This window comes from Heptranchias perlo, chromosome 9, assembly GCF_035084215.1.
Source record: "Heptranchias perlo isolate sHepPer1 chromosome 9, sHepPer1.hap1, whole genome shotgun sequence".
NCBI classification, from domain to species: domain Eukaryota; kingdom Metazoa; phylum Chordata; class Chondrichthyes; order Hexanchiformes; family Hexanchidae; genus Heptranchias; species Heptranchias perlo.
Genome location: NC_090333.1, coordinates 2080163 through 2096917, shown reverse-complemented (window position 1 = coordinate 2096917; position 16755 = coordinate 2080163). Strand labels below are relative to the sequence as shown.

At 49.7% G+C, this 16755-nt stretch overlaps 6 non-coding genes and 2 pseudogenes across 6 annotated transcripts; all 8 read left to right on the top strand.

The window, feature by feature from the left end:
* Positions 1-595: 595 nt before the first annotated feature.
* LOC137325762 (U2 spliceosomal RNA) lies at positions 596-786 on the top strand. Its single transcript, XR_010964003.1, has one exon. It is a non-coding gene; the product is annotated as a U2 spliceosomal RNA (small nuclear RNA).
* Positions 787-2709: 1923 nt separating this feature from the next.
* Positions 2710-2900, top strand: LOC137325761 (U2 spliceosomal RNA). Its single transcript, XR_010964002.1, has one exon. It is a non-coding gene; the product is annotated as a U2 spliceosomal RNA (small nuclear RNA).
* A 1929-nt stretch (positions 2901-4829) lies between these two features.
* LOC137325760 (U2 spliceosomal RNA) lies at positions 4830-5020 on the top strand. The gene has a single exon (XR_010964001.1). It is a non-coding gene; the product is annotated as a U2 spliceosomal RNA (small nuclear RNA).
* Positions 5021-6943: 1923 nt separating this feature from the next.
* LOC137325759 (U2 spliceosomal RNA) lies at positions 6944-7134 on the top strand. Its single transcript, XR_010964000.1, has one exon. It is a non-coding gene; the product is annotated as a U2 spliceosomal RNA (small nuclear RNA).
* A 2185-nt stretch (positions 7135-9319) lies between these two features.
* LOC137326028 (U2 spliceosomal RNA) lies at positions 9320-9490 on the top strand (annotated as a pseudogene).
* A 1903-nt stretch (positions 9491-11393) lies between these two features.
* On the top strand, positions 11394-11584 carry LOC137325758 (U2 spliceosomal RNA). The gene has a single exon (XR_010963999.1). It is a non-coding gene; the product is annotated as a U2 spliceosomal RNA (small nuclear RNA).
* Positions 11585-13487: 1903 nt separating this feature from the next.
* On the top strand, positions 13488-13678 carry LOC137325756 (U2 spliceosomal RNA). Its single transcript, XR_010963997.1, has one exon. It is a non-coding gene; the product is annotated as a U2 spliceosomal RNA (small nuclear RNA).
* A 2191-nt stretch (positions 13679-15869) lies between these two features.
* LOC137326027 (U2 spliceosomal RNA) lies at positions 15870-16040 on the top strand (annotated as a pseudogene).
* The last annotated feature ends 715 nt before the right edge of the window (positions 16041-16755 follow it).

The following is a 16755-nucleotide window of genomic DNA, read 5'->3' as shown; positions in this document are numbered from 1 at the left end:
CACCTTTCAATAGGCACTTCTGAAACATTAACTCCTTGTTTCTTTCGACAGTTTAGCCAGCCTTTAACACGTCTTGTGTTTTTATTTCCCATTTCCAGCCAGCCAGCCAGCCAGCCAGCCGAGCCAGCCTCTGCAGTATTTTTTTTCATTGGTCTTGCCTGCCGTGGAATGAATGTTTCAACACGAGCTGCCGATTGTCAGCACCTCACCTCTTTCTCAATTGGCCGTTGCAATCTCACTCACTCACTGTGAGACACGTCACATCACGTCACTAGTTTTCCTTAAAGAGGTCTCCTTCCACGGCAGTTCGTTAGTGACTGAGACTGACTGACGGAGGTCCGGTGAGACCCAACCCTCTCCCATCTGATTGGTGGCCTACTGGCAAATTTACCAATCTGTCAAGCAATCCTGGCAAGAAAGGGAAAAAAATGGCAAAATCTTTAAACTCATCCACTGTTGCAATTAGAAACGGTGGCAAAAATGTGGCCAGAGTGGGAGAGAACGGCAGTGCTTCTAGACTGCATTAAACACAGGCAGCCAGAGACCAAAGAGGGAGTGCAAACAGGAGCCGAGATCAATTCGCATCGAGCGCGTCATCGCTTCTCGGCCTTTTGGCTAAGATCAAGTGTAGTATCTGTTCTTATCAGTTTAATATCTGATACGTCCCCTATCTGGGGACCATATATTAAATTGATTTTTGGAACAGGGAGATGGAACAGGGGCTTGCTCCGTCCACTCCACGCATCGACCCAGTATTGCAGTGTCTCTGGGAACGGTGCACCTCCCTGTGGGGAGATATTCAAAAGGAAAAACAGCTCTTTCCCAGCGTCTCTGTGTGTGTGTGTGTGTGTGTGTGTGTGTGTGTGCGTATGTATTATTACTGAGAATAAAGCTGATATATTACACTTACTTTCTCAGCTCAGTGGTATTTCTTTCTTCTCCTCGGCTGAATGCCGCTCGCACGTAGCGATATAATTCAAAGTGCAAAATAACTTGGTGCCGTTGACTTTGAACAAGCAGGGTCTGCTTTCAAATGCAAGCTGCGCTCCCGAACTGGACTGTCTGTCTGTTTGTCAAGGAGAGGAAAAGGTGGCGGTGGTGAGGGTGGAGCATTAGCGCTCAGGAGGGGAGACTTTCTTTGAGTGGTGCCAATTAATCTGCACCAGAAAGTCATCCCCCCGACCGGGATTCGAACCCGGGTCTCAACGAGTTTAAAAGGTTGCGTCTTAGACCACTAGACCACCGGAGGGAACTGCCTCAACTCCCTGGGAACTTGTACAAGAGGCTGAGGACACGCACGCCTGCTGCGCTGCGCTGCGCTGCGCTGGCAGCAGCGACCAGCAGGGGGCCGACCGGCTGATCCTTCCCTTTCACAGGCAGGCTTTTGACCCTCGATTAAACGACAAAGGTGTTCAGAAGGAAGGCCTGGGGGGAGGGAGGCAGGGAGGGACGGACGCACGCACGCACGCAGGGAAATCAGCACAAAGCAGGTCCCCTGGAATCTCACACCTGCGTCCCAGAAAACAGGTCTCCTGGTCAAAGCAGTCCTGCCCGCCCTGCCATTAACGTGACAATGGACAGGGCCCGGCAGCTTGAGACACATCTTTTTTTCAATATGCAAGTTCTTTTTAAAAAGGTTTCCTTCCACAGCAGCTCTGAGTTAGAGTTAGAGTTAGAGTGAGAGAGAGAGAGAGAGAGAGAGAGAGAGACTGACTGACACTGACTCTCACACACACACACACACAGACACACACCGTCTCCCATCCGATTGGTGGACTATGGGATTGAAAATCTAACTTTTAGTTTCAATGCAGCGCGTTGTTGTTGTAATATAGAACTGCAAGTTGCCGTTGTAGTCGTAGTTTCGAATCAGCACAAAGTAGGTGCCTCCCTGGAATGTCACACCTGCGTCCCGGAAAACAGGTCTCCTGGTCAAAGCAGTCCCGCCCCGCCCTGGGATTAACATGACAATGAACGGGGCCCAGTCAGGGAGCAGTTTGAAAGACATTTTTCAATATGCACTTCTGAAACATTAACGCCTTGTTTCTTCCGACAGTTTAACCAGCGATTAACATGACAATGGACAGGGCCCAGTCAGGGAGCAGCTTGAGAGACACCTTTCAATAGGCACTTCTGAAACATTAACTCCTTGTTTCTTTCGACAGTTTAGCCAGCCTTTAACACGTCTTGTGTTTTTATTTCCCATTTCCAGCCAGCCAGCCAGCCAGCCAGCCGAGCCAGCCTCTGCAGTATTTTTTTTCATTGGTCTTGCCTGCCGTGGAATGAATGTTTCAACACGAGCTGCCGATTGTCAGCACCTCACCTCTTTCTCAATTGGCCGTTGCAATCTCACTCACTCACTGTGAGACACGTCACATCACGTCACTAGTTTTCCTTAAAGAGGTCTCCTTCCACGGCAGTTCGTTAGTGACTGAGACTGACTGACGGAGGTCCGGTGAGACCCAACCCTCTCCCATCTGATTGGTGGCCTACTGGCAAATTTACCAATCTGTCAAGCAATCCTGGCAAGAAAGGGAAAAAAATGGCAAAATCTTTAAACTCATCCACTGTTGCAATTAGAAACGGTGGCAAAAATGTGGCCAGAGTGGGAGAGAACGGCAGTGCTTCTAGACTGCATTAAACACAGGCAGCCAGAGACCAAAGAGGGAGTGCAAACAGGAGCCGAGATCAATTCGCATCGAGCGCGTCATCGCTTCTCGGCCTTTTGGCTAAGATCAAGTGTAGTATCTGTTCTTATCAGTTTAATATCTGATACGTCCCCTATCTGGGGACCATATATTAAATTGATTTTTGGAACAGGGAGATGGAACAGGGGCTTGCTCCGTCCACTCCACGCATCGACCCAGTATTGCAGTGTCTCTGGGAACGGTGCACCTCCCTGTGGGGAGATATTCAAAAGGAAAAACAGCTCTTTCCCAGCGTCTCTGTGTGTGTGTGTGTGTGTGTGTGTGTGTGTGTGTGTGTGCGTATGTATTATTACTGAGAATAAAGCTGATATATTACACTTACTTTCTCAGCTCAGTGGTATTTCTTTCTTCTCCTCGGCTGAATGCCGCTCGCACGTAGCGATATAATTCAAAGTGCAAAATAACTTGGTGCCGTTGACTTTGAACAAGCAGGGTCTGCTTTCAAATGCAAGCTGCGCTCCCGAACTGGACTGTCTGTCTGTTTGTCAAGGAGAGGAAAAGGTGGCGGTGGTGAGGGTGGAGCATTAGCGCTCAGGAGGGGAGACTTTCTTTGAGTGGTGCCAATTAATCTGCACCAGAAAGTCATCCCCCCGACCGGGATTCGAACCCGGGTCTCAACGAGTTTAAAAGGTTGCGTCTTAGACCACTAGACCACCGGAGGGAACTGCCTCAACTCCCTGGGAACTTGTACAAGAGGCTGAGGACACGCACGCCTGCTGCGCTGCGCTGCGCTGCGCTGGCAGCAGCGACCAGCAGGGGGCCGACCGGCTGATCCTTCCCTTTCACAGGCAGGCTTTTGACCCTCGATTAAACGACAAAGGTGTTCAGAAGGAAGGCCTGGGGGGAGGGAGGCAGGGAGGGACGGACGCACGCACGCACGCAGGGAAATCAGCACAAAGCAGGTCCCCTGGAATCTCACACCTGCGTCCCAGAAAACAGGTCTCCTGGTCAAAGCAGTCCTGCCCGCCCTGCCATTAACGTGACAATGGACAGGGCCCGGCAGCTTGAGACACATCTTTTTTTCAATATGCAAGTTCTTTTTAAAAAGGTTTCCTTCCACAGCAGCTCTGAGTTAGAGTTAGAGTTAGAGTGAGAGAGAGAGAGAGAGAGAGAGAGAGAGACTGACTGACACTGACTCTCACACACACACACACACAGACACACACCGTCTCCCATCCGATTGGTGGACTATGGGATTGAAAATCTAACTTTTAGTTTCAATGCAGCGCGTTGTTGTTGTAATATAGAACTGCAAGTTGCCGTTGTAGTCGTAGTTTCGAATCAGCACAAAGTAGGTGCCTCCCTGGAATGTCACACCTGCGTCCCGGAAAACAGGTCTCCTGGTCAAAGCAGTCCCGCCCCGCCCTGGGATTAACATGACAATGAACGGGGCCCAGTCAGGGAGCAGTTTGAAAGACATTTTTCAATATGCACTTCTGAAACATTAACGCCTTGTTTCTTCCGACAGTTTAACCAGCGATTAACATGACAATGGACAGGGCCCAGTCAGGGAGCAGCTTGAGAGACACCTTTCAATAGGCACTTCTGAAACATTAACTCCTTGTTTCTTTCGACAGTTTAGCCAGCCTTTAACACGTCTTGTGTTTTTATTTCCCATTTCCAGCCAGCCAGCCAGCCAGCCAGCCGAGCCAGCCTCTGCAGTATTTTTTTTCATTGGTCTTGCCTGCCGTGGAATGAATGTTTCAACACGAGCTGCCGATTGTCAGCACCTCACCTCTTTCTCAATTGGCCGTTGCAATCTCACTCACTCACTGTGAGACACGTCACATCACGTCACTAGTTTTCCTTAAAGAGGTCTCCTTCCACGGCAGTTCGTTAGTGACTGAGACTGACTGACGGAGGTCCGGTGAGACCCAACCCTCTCCCATCTGATTGGTGGCCTACTGGCAAATTTACCAATCTGTCAAGCAATCCTGGCAAGAAAGGGAAAAAAATGGCAAAATCTTTAAACTCATCCACTGTTGCAATTAGAAACGGTGGCAAAAATGTGGCCAGAGTGGGAGAGAACGGCAGTGCTTCTAGACTGCATTAAACACAGGCAGCCAGAGACCAAAGAGGGAGTGCAAACAGGAGCCGAGATCAATTCGCATCGAGCGCGTCATCGCTTCTCGGCCTTTTGGCTAAGATCAAGTGTAGTATCTGTTCTTATCAGTTTAATATCTGATACGTCCCCTATCTGGGGACCATATATTAAATTGATTTTTGGAACAGGGAGATGGAACAGGGGCTTGCTCCGTCCACTCCACGCATCGACCCAGTATTGCAGTGTCTCTGGGAACGGTGCACCTCCCTGTGGGGAGATATTCAAAAGGAAAAACAGCTCTTTCCCAGCGTCTCTGTGTGTGTGTGTGTGTGTGTGTGTGTGTGTGTGCGTATGTATTATTACTGAGAATAAAGCTGATATATTACACTTACTTTCTCAGCTCAGTGGTATTTCTTTCTTCTCCTCGGCTGAATGCCGCTCGCACGTAGCGATATAATTCAAAGTGCAAAATAACTTGGTGCCGTTGACTTTGAACAAGCAGGGTCTGCTTTCAAATGCAAGCTGCGCTCCCGAACTGGACTGTCTGTCTGTTTGTCAAGGAGAGGAAAAGGTGGCGGTGGTGAGGGTGGAGCATTAGCGCTCAGGAGGGGAGACTTTCTTTGAGTGGTGCCAATTAATCTGCACCAGAAAGTCATCCCCCCGACCGGGATTCGAACCCGGGTCTCAACGAGTTTAAAAGGTTGCGTCTTAGACCACTAGACCACCGGAGGGAACTGCCTCAACTCCCTGGGAACTTGTACAAGAGGCTGAGGACACGCACGCCTGCTGCGCTGCGCTGCGCTGCGCTGGCAGCAGCGACCAGCAGGGGGCCGACCGGCTGATCCTTCCCTTTCACAGGCAGGCTTTTGACCCTCGATTAAACGACAAAGGTGTTCAGAAGGAAGGCCTGGGGGGAGGGAGGCAGGGAGGGACGGACGCACGCACGCACGCAGGGAAATCAGCACAAAGCAGGTCCCCTGGAATCTCACACCTGCGTCCCAGAAAACAGGTCTCCTGGTCAAAGCAGTCCTGCCCGCCCTGCCATTAACGTGACAATGGACAGGGCCCGGCAGCTTGAGACACATCTTTTTTTCAATATGCAAGTTCTTTTTAAAAAGGTTTCCTTCCACAGCAGCTCTGAGTTAGAGTTAGAGTTAGAGTGAGAGAGAGAGAGAGAGAGAGAGAGAGAGACTGACTGACACTGACTCTCACACACACACACACACAGACACACACCGTCTCCCATCCGATTGGTGGACTATGGGATTGAAAATCTAACTTTTAGTTTCAATGCAGCGCGTTGTTGTTGTAATATAGAACTGCAAGTTGCCGTTGTAGTCGTAGTTTCGAATCAGCACAAAGTAGGTGCCTCCCTGGAATGTCACACCTGCGTCCCGGAAAACAGGTCTCCTGGTCAAAGCAGTCCCGCCCCGCCCTGGGATTAACATGACAATGAACGGGGCCCAGTCAGGGAGCAGTTTGAAAGACATTTTTCAATATGCACTTCTGAAACATTAACGCCTTGTTTCTTCCGACAGTTTAACCAGCGATTAACATGACAATGGACAGGGCCCAGTCAGGGAGCAGCTTGAGAGACACCTTTCAATAGGCACTTCTGAAACATTAACTCCTTGTTTCTTTCGACAGTTTAGCCAGCCTTTAACACGTCTTGTGTTTTTATTTCCCATTTCCAGCCAGCCAGCCAGCCAGCCAGCCGAGCCAGCCTCTGCAGTATTTTTTTTCATTGGTCTTGCCTGCCGTGGAATGAATGTTTCAACACGAGCTGCCGATTGTCAGCACCTCACCTCTTTCTCAATTGGCCGTTGCAATCTCACTCACTCACTGTGAGACACGTCACATCACGTCACTAGTTTTCCTTAAAGAGGTCTCCTTCCACGGCAGTTCGTTAGTGACTGAGACTGACTGACGGAGGTCCGGTGAGACCCAACCCTCTCCCATCTGATTGGTGGCCTACTGGCAAATTTACCAATCTGTCAAGCAATCCTGGCAAGAAAGGGAAAAAAATGGCAAAATCTTTAAACTCATCCACTGTTGCAATTAGAAACGGTGGCAAAAATGTGGCCAGAGTGGGAGAGAACGGCAGTGCTTCTAGACTGCATTAAACACAGGCAGCCAGAGACCAAAGAGGGAGTGCAAACAGGAGCCGAGATCAATTCGCATCGAGCGCGTCATCGCTTCTCGGCCTTTTGGCTAAGATCAAGTGTAGTATCTGTTCTTATCAGTTTAATATCTGATACGTCCCCTATCTGGGGACCATATATTAAATTGATTTTTGGAACAGGGAGATGGAACAGGGGCTTGCTCCGTCCACTCCACGCATCGACCCAGTATTGCAGTGTCTCTGGGAACGGTGCACCTCCCTGTGGGGAGATATTCAAAAGGAAAAACAGCTCTTTCCCAGCGTCTCTGTGTGTGTGTGTGTGTGTGTGTGTGTGTGTGTGCGTATGTATTATTACTGAGAATAAAGCTGATATATTACACTTACTTTCTCAGCTCAGTGGTATTTCTTTCTTCTCCTCGGCTGAATGCCGCTCGCACGTAGCGATATAATTCAAAGTGCAAAATAACTTGGTGCCGTTGACTTTGAACAAGCAGGGTCTGCTTTCAAATGCAAGCTGCGCTCCCGAACTGGACTGTCTGTCTGTTTGTCAAGGAGAGGAAAAGGTGGCGGTGGTGAGGGTGGAGCATTAGCGCTCAGGAGGGGAGACTTTCTTTGAGTGGTGCCAATTAATCTGCACCAGAAAGTCATCCCCCCGACCGGGATTCGAACCCGGGTCTCAACGAGTTTAAAAGGTTGCGTCTTAGACCACTAGACCACCGGAGGGAACTGCCTCAACTCCCTGGGAACTTGTACAAGAGGCTGAGGACACGCACGCCTGCTGCGCTGCGCTGCGCTGCGCTGGCAGCAGCGACCAGCAGGGGGCCGACCGGCTGATCCTTCCCTTTCACAGGCAGGCTTTTGACCCTCGATTAAACGACAAAGGTGTTCAGAAGGAAGGCCTGGGGGGAGGGAGGCAGGGAGGGACGGACGCACGCACGCACGCAGGGAAATCAGCACAAAGCAGGTCCCCTGGAATCTCACACCTGCGTCCCAGAAAACAGGTCTCCTGGTCAAAGCAGTCCTGCCCGCCCTGCCATTAACGTGACAATGGACAGGGCCCGGCAGCTTGAGACACATCTTTTTTTCAATATGCAAGTTCTTTTTAAAAAGGTTTCCTTCCACAGCAGCTCTGAGTTAGAGTTAGAGTTAGAGTGAGAGAGAGAGAGAGAGAGAGAGAGAGAGACTGACTGACACTGACTCTCACACACACACACACACAGACACACACCGTCTCCCATCCGATTGGTGGACTATGGGATTGAAAATCTAACTTTTAGTTTCAATGCAGCGCGTTGTTGTTGTAATATAGAACTGCAAGTTGCCGTTGTAGTCGTAGTTTCGAATCAGCACAAAGTAGGTGCCTCCCTGGAATGTCACACCTGCGTCCCGGAAAACAGGTCTCCTGGTCAAAGCAGTCCCGCCCCGCCCTGGGATTAACATGACAATGAACGGGGCCCAGTCAGGGAGCAGTTTGAAAGACATTTTTCAATATGCACTTCTGAAACATTAACGCCTTGTTTCTTCCGACAGTTTAACCAGCGATTAACATGACAATGGACAGGGCCCAGTCAGGGAGCAGCTTGAGAGACACCTTTCAATAGGCACTTCTGAAACATTAACTCCTTGTTTCTTTCGACAGTTTAGCCAGCCTTTAACACGTCTTGTGTTTTTATTTCCCATTTCCAGCCAGCCAGCCAGCCAGCCAGCCGAGCCAGCCTCTGCAGTATTTTTTTTCATTGGTCTTGCCTGCCGTGGAATGAATGTTTCAACACGAGCTGCCGATTGTCAGCACCTCACCTCTTTCTCAATTGGCCGTTGCAATCTCACTCACTCACTGTGAGACACGTCACATCACGTCACTAGTTTTCCTTAAAGAGGTCTCCTTCCACGGCAGTTCGTTAGTGACTGAGACTGACTGACGGAGGTCCGGTGAGACCCAACCCTCTCCCATCTGATTGGTGGCCTACTGGCAAATTTACCAATCTGTCAAGCAATCCTGGCAAGAAAGGGAAAAAAATGGCAAAATCTTTAAACTCATCCACTGTTGCAATTAGAAACGGTGGCAAAAATGTGGCCAGAGTGGGAGAGAACGGCAGTGCTTCTAGACTGCATTAAACACAGGCAGCCAGAGACCAAAGAGGGAGTGCAAACAGGAGCCGAGATCAATTCGCATCGAGCGCGTCATCGCTTCTCGGCCTTTTGGCTAAGATCAAGTGGTCAAGTGGGGGAAGGCAACCATTTGGAGCCTTCCTGCCATTGTATGCCGGGGGGATGCAGTCAGGGAGAAATCCCCTCGGGCAGAGTGTAGAGCTTTGGCTTGTAGAGCTTTGGCTTGATGTAATGTCACTGCAAGGAATCTGGAATGAATCTGTAAGGCAATAAGGCACCCCAGAGTGTCAGAAAAAAAAAAAAAAAAAAAAAAAAAAAAAAAAAAAAAAAAAAAAAAAAAAAAAAAAAAAAAAATCTGTTCTTATCAGTTTAATATCTGATACGTCCCCTATCTGGGGACCATATATTAAATTGATTTTTGGAACAGGGAGATGGAACAGGGGCTTGCTCCGTCCACTCCACGCATCGACCCAGTATTGCAGTGTCTCTGGGAACGGTGCACCTCCCTCTGGGGAGATATTCAAAAGGAAAAACAGCTCTTTCCCAGCGTCTCTGTGTGTGTGTGTGTGTATGTATTATTACTGAGAATAAAGCTGATATATTACACTTACTTTCTCAGCTCAGTGGTATTTCTTTCTTCTCCTCGGCTGAATGCCGCTCGCACGTAGCGATATAATTCAAAGTGCAAAATAACTTGGTGCCGTTGACTTTGAACAAGCAGGGTCTGCTTTCAAATGCAAGCTGCGCTCCCGAACTGGACTGTCTGTCTGTTTGTCAAGGAGAGGAAAAGGTGGCGGTGGTGAGGGTGGAGCATTAGCGCTCAGGAGGGGAGACTTTCTTTGAGTGGTGCCAATTAATCTGCACCAGAAAGTCATCCCCCCGACCGGGATTCGAACCCGGGTCTCAACGAGTTTAAAAGGTTGCGTCTTAGACCACTAGACCACCGGAGGGAACTGCCTCAACTCCCTGGGAACTTGTACAAGAGGCTGAGGACACGCACGCCTGCTGCGCTGCGCTGCGCTGCGCTGGCAGCAGCGACCAGCAGGGGGCCGACCGGCTGATCCTTCCCTTTCACAGGCAGGCTTTTGACCCTCGATTAAACGACAAAGGTGTTCAGAAGGAAGGCCTGGGGGGAGGGAGGCAGGGAGGGACGGACGCACGCACGCACGCAGGGAAATCAGCACAAAGCAGGTCCCCTGGAATCTCACACCTGCGTCCCAGAAAACAGGTCTCCTGGTCAAAGCAGTCCTGCCCGCCCTGCCATTAACGTGACAATGGACAGGGCCCGGCAGCTTGAGACACATCTTTTTTTCAATATGCAAGTTCTTTTTAAAAAGGTTTCCTTCCACAGCAGCTCTGAGTTAGAGTTAGAGTTAGAGTGAGAGAGAGAGAGAGAGAGAGAGAGAGAGACTGACTGACACTGACTCTCACACACACACACACACAGACACACACCGTCTCCCATCCGATTGGTGGACTATGGGATTGAAAATCTAACTTTTAGTTTCAATGCAGCGCGTTGTTGTTGTAATATAGAACTGCAAGTTGCCGTTGTAGTCGTAGTTTCGAATCAGCACAAAGTAGGTGCCTCCCTGGAATGTCACACCTGCGTCCCGGAAAACAGGTCTCCTGGTCAAAGCAGTCCCGCCCCGCCCTGGGATTAACATGACAATGAACGGGGCCCAGTCAGGGAGCAGTTTGAAAGACATTTTTCAATATGCACTTCTGAAACATTAACGCCTTGTTTCTTCCGACAGTTTAACCAGCGATTAACATGACAATGGACAGGGCCCAGTCAGGGAGCAGCTTGAGAGACACCTTTCAATAGGCACTTCTGAAACATTAACTCCTTGTTTCTTTCGACAGTTTAGCCAGCCTTTAACACGTCTTGTGTTTTTATTTCCCATTTCCAGCCAGCCAGCCAGCCAGCCAGCCGAGCCAGCCTCTGCAGTATTTTTTTTCATTGGTCTTGCCTGCCGTGGAATGAATGTTTCAACACGAGCTGCCGATTGTCAGCACCTCACCTCTTTCTCAATTGGCCGTTGCAATCTCACTCACTCACTGTGAGACACGTCACATCACGTCACTAGTTTTCCTTAAAGAGGTCTCCTTCCACGGCAGTTCGTTAGTGACTGAGACTGACTGACGGAGGTCCGGTGAGACCCAACCCTCTCCCATCTGATTGGTGGCCTACTGGCAAATTTACCAATCTGTCAAGCAATCCTGGCAAGAAAGGGAAAAAAATGGCAAAATCTTTAAACTCATCCACTGTTGCAATTAGAAACGGTGGCAAAAATGTGGCCAGAGTGGGAGAGAACGGCAGTGCTTCTAGACTGCATTAAACACAGGCAGCCAGAGACCAAAGAGGGAGTGCAAACAGGAGCCGAGATCAATTCGCATCGAGCGCGTCATCGCTTCTCGGCCTTTTGGCTAAGATCAAGTGTAGTATCTGTTCTTATCAGTTTAATATCTGATACGTCCCCTATCTGGGGACCATATATTAAATTGATTTTTGGAACAGGGAGATGGAACAGGGGCTTGCTCCGTCCACTCCACGCATCGACCCAGTATTGCAGTGTCTCTGGGAACGGTGCACCTCCCTCTGGGGAGATATTCAAAAGGAAAAACAGCTCTTTCCCAGCGTCTCTGTGTGTGTGTGTGTGTATGTATTATTACTGAGAATAAAGCTGATATATTACACTTACTTTCTCAGCTCAGTGGTATTTCTTTCTTCTCCTCGGCTGAATGCCGCTCGCACGTAGCGATATAATTCAAAGTGCAAAATAACTTGGTGCCGTTGACTTTGAACAAGCAGGGTCTGCTTTCAAATGCAAGCTGCGCTCCCGAACTGGACTGTCTGTCTGTTTGTCAAGGAGAGGAAAAGGTGGCGGTGGTGAGGGTGGAGCATTAGCGCTCAGGAGGGGAGACTTTCTTTGAGTGGTGCCAATTAATCTGCACCAGAAAGTCATCCCCCCGACCGGGATTCGAACCCGGGTCTCAACGAGTTTAAAAGGTTGCGTCTTAGACCACTAGACCACCGGAGGGAACTGCCTCAACTCCCTGGGAACTTGTACAAGAGGCTGAGGACACGCACGCCTGCTGCGCTGCGCTGCGCTGCGCTGGCAGCAGCGACCAGCAGGGGGCCGACCGGCTGATCCTTCCCTTTCACAGGCAGGCTTTTGACCCTCGATTAAACGACAAAGGTGTTCAGAAGGAAGGCCTGGGGGGAGGGAGGCAGGGAGGGACGGACGCACGCACGCACGCAGGGAAATCAGCACAAAGCAGGTCCCCTGGAATCTCACACCTGCGTCCCAGAAAACAGGTCTCCTGGTCAAAGCAGTCCTGCCCGCCCTGCCATTAACGTGACAATGGACAGGGCCCGGCAGCTTGAGACACATCTTTTTTTCAATATGCAAGTTCTTTTTAAAAAGGTTTCCTTCCACAGCAGCTCTGAGTTAGAGTTAGAGTTAGAGTGAGAGAGAGAGAGAGAGAGAGAGAGAGAGACTGACTGACACTGACTCTCACACACACACACACACAGACACACACCGTCTCCCATCCGATTGGTGGACTATGGGATTGAAAATCTAACTTTTAGTTTCAATGCAGCGCGTTGTTGTTGTAATATAGAACTGCAAGTTGCCGTTGTAGTCGTAGTTTCGAATCAGCACAAAGTAGGTGCCTCCCTGGAATGTCACACCTGCGTCCCGGAAAACAGGTCTCCTGGTCAAAGCAGTCCCGCCCCGCCCTGGGATTAACATGACAATGAACGGGGCCCAGTCAGGGAGCAGTTTGAAAGACATTTTTCAATATGCACTTCTGAAACATTAACGCCTTGTTTCTTCCGACAGTTTAACCAGCGATTAACATGACAATGGACAGGGCCCAGTCAGGGAGCAGCTTGAGAGACACCTTTCAATAGGCACTTCTGAAACATTAACTCCTTGTTTCTTTCGACAGTTTAGCCAGCCTTTAACACGTCTTGTGTTTTTATTTCCCATTTCCAGCCAGCCAGCCAGCCAGCCAGCCGAGCCAGCCTCTGCAGTATTTTTTTTCATTGGTCTTGCCTGCCGTGGAATGAATGTTTCAACACGAGCTGCCGATTGTCAGCACCTCACCTCTTTCTCAATTGGCCGTTGCAATCTCACTCACTCACTGTGAGACACGTCACATCACGTCACTAGTTTTCCTTAAAGAGGTCTCCTTCCACGGCAGTTCGTTAGTGACTGAGACTGACTGACGGAGGTCCGGTGAGACCCAACCCTCTCCCATCTGATTGGTGGCCTACTGGCAAATTTACCAATCTGTCAAGCAATCCTGGCAAGAAAGGGAAAAAAATGGCAAAATCTTTAAACTCATCCACTGTTGCAATTAGAAACGGTGGCAAAAATGTGGCCAGAGTGGGAGAGAACGGCAGTGCTTCTAGACTGCATTAAACACAGGCAGCCAGAGACCAAAGAGGGAGTGCAAACAGGAGCCGAGATCAATTCGCATCGAGCGCGTCATCGCTTCTCGGCCTTTTGGCTAAGATCAAGTGTAGTATCTGTTCTTATCAGTTTAATATCTGATACGTCCCCTATCTGGGGACCATATATTAAATTGATTTTTGGAACAGGGAGATGGAACAGGGGCTTGCTCCGTCCACTCCACGCATCGACCCAGTATTGCAGTGTCTCTGGGAACGGTGCACCTCCCTGTGGGGAGATATTCAAAAGGAAAAACAGCTCTTTCCCAGCGTCTCTGTGTGTGTGTGTGTGTGTGTGTGTGTGTGTGTGCGTATGTATTATTACTGAGAATAAAGCTGATATATTACACTTACTTTCTCAGCTCAGTGGTATTTCTTTCTTCTCCTCGGCTGAATGCCGCTCGCACGTAGCGATATAATTCAAAGTGCAAAATAACTTGGTGCCGTTGACTTTGAACAAGCAGGGTCTGCTTTCAAATGCAAGCTGCGCTCCCGAACTGGACTGTCTGTCTGTTTGTCAAGGAGAGGAAAAGGTGGCGGTGGTGAGGGTGGAGCATTAGCGCTCAGGAGGGGAGACTTTCTTTGAGTGGTGCCAATTAATCTGCACCAGAAAGTCATCCCCCCGACCGGGATTCGAACCCGGGTCTCAACGAGTTTAAAAGGTTGCGTCTTAGACCACTAGACCACCGGAGGGAACTGCCTCAACTCCCTGGGAACTTGTACAAGAGGCTGAGGACACGCACGCCTGCTGCGCTGCGCTGCGCTGCGCTGGCAGCAGCGACCAGCAGGGGGCCGACCGGCTGATCCTTCCCTTTCACAGGCAGGCTTTTGACCCTCGATTAAACGACAAAGGTGTTCAGAAGGAAGGCCTGGGGGGAGGGAGGCAGGGAGGGACGGACGCACGCACGCACGCAGGGAAATCAGCACAAAGCAGGTCCCCTGGAATCTCACACCTGCGTCCCAGAAAACAGGTCTCCTGGTCAAAGCAGTCCTGCCCGCCCTGCCATTAACGTGACAATGGACAGGGCCCGGCAGCTTGAGACACATCTTTTTTTCAATATGCAAGTTCTTTTTAAAAAGGTTTCCTTCCACAGCAGCTCTGAGTTAGAGTTAGAGTTAGAGTGAGAGAGAGAGAGAGAGAGAGAGAGAGAGACTGACTGACACTGACTCTCACACACACACACACACAGACACACACCGTCTCCCATCCGATTGGTGGACTATGGGATTGAAAATCTAACTTTTAGTTTCAATGCAGCGCGTTGTTGTTGTAATATAGAACTGCAAGTTGCCGTTGTAGTCGTAGTTTCGAATCAGCACAAAGTAGGTGCCTCCCTGGAATGTCACACCTGCGTCCCGGAAAACAGGTCTCCTGGTCAAAGCAGTCCCGCCCCGCCCTGGGATTAACATGACAATGAACGGGGCCCAGTCAGGGAGCAGTTTGAAAGACATTTTTCAATATGCACTTCTGAAACATTAACGCCTTGTTTCTTCCGACAGTTTAACCAGCGATTAACATGACAATGGACAGGGCCCAGTCAGGGAGCAGCTTGAGAGACACCTTTCAATAGGCACTTCTGAAACATTAACTCCTTGTTTCTTTCGACAGTTTAGCCAGCCTTTAACACGTCTTGTGTTTTTATTTCCCATTTCCAGCCAGCCAGCCAGCCAGCCAGCCGAGCCAGCCTCTGCAGTATTTTTTTTCATTGGTCTTGCCTGCCGTGGAATGAATGTTTCAACACGAGCTGCCGATTGTCAGCACCTCACCTCTTTCTCAATTGGCCGTTGCAATCTCACTCACTCACTGTGAGACACGTCACATCACGTCACTAGTTTTCCTTAAAGAGGTCTCCTTCCACGGCAGTTCGTTAGTGACTGAGACTGACTGACGGAGGTCCGGTGAGACCCAACCCTCTCCCATCTGATTGGTGGCCTACTGGCAAATTTACCAATCTGTCAAGCAATCCTGGCAAGAAAGGGAAAAAAATGGCAAAATCTTTAAACTCATCCACTGTTGCAATTAGAAACGGTGGCAAAAATGTGGCCAGAGTGGGAGAGAACGGCAGTGCTTCTAGACTGCATTAAACACAGGCAGCCAGAGACCAAAGAGGGAGTGCAAACAGGAGCCGAGATCAATTCGCATCGAGCGCGTCATCGCTTCTCGGCCTTTTGGCTAAGATCAAGTGGTCAAGTGGGGGAAGGCAACCATTTGGAGCCTTCCTGCCATTGTATGCCGGGGGGATGCAGTCAGGGAGAAATCCCCTCGGGCAGAGTGTAGAGCTTTGGCTTGTAGAGCTTTGGCTTGATGTAATGTCACTGCAAGGAATCTGGAATGAATCTGTAAGGCAATAAGGCACCCCAGAGTGTCAGAAAAAAAAAAAAAAAAAAAAAAAAAAAAAAAAAAAAAAAAAAAAAAAAAAAAAAAAAAAAAAAAAAAAATCTGTTCTTATCAGTTTAATATCTGATACGTCCCCTATCTGGGGACCATATATTAAATTGATTTTTGGAACAGGGAGATGGAACAGGGGCTTGCTCCGTCCACTCCACGCATCGACCCAGTATTGCAGTGTCTCTGGGAACGGTGCACCTCCCTCTGGGGAGATATTCAAAAGGAAAAACAGCTCTTTCCCAGCGTCTCTGTGTGTGTGTGTGTGTATGTATTATTACTGAGAATAAAGCTGATATATTACACTTACTTTCTCAGCTCAGTGGTATTTCTTTCTTCTCCTCGGCTGAATGCCGCTCGCACGTAGCGATATAATTCAAAGTGCAAAATAACTTGGTGCCGTTGACTTTGAACAAGCAGGGTCTGCTTTCAAATGCAAGCTGCGCTCCCGAACTGGACTGTCTGTCTGTTTGTCAAGGAGAGGAAAAGGTGGCGGTGGTGAGGGTGGAGCATTAGCGCTCAGGAGGGGAGACTTTCTTTGAGTGGTGCCAATTAATCTGCACCAGAAAGTCATCCCCCCGACCGGGATTCGAACCCGGGTCTCAACGAGTTTAAAAGGTTGCGTCTTAGACCACTAGACCACCGGAGGGAACTGCCTCAACTCCCTGGGAACTTGTACAAGAGGCTGAGGACACGCACGCCTGCTGCGCTGCGCTGCGCTGCGCTGGCAGCAGCGACCAGCAGGGGGCCGACCGGCTGATCCTTCCCTTTCACAGGCAGGCTTTTGACCCTCGATTAAACGACAAAGGTGTTCAGAAGGAAGGCCTGGGGGGAGGGAGGCAGGGAGGGACGGACGCACGCACGCACGCAGGGAAATCAGCACAAAGCAGGTCCCCTGGAATCTCACACCTGCGTCCCAGA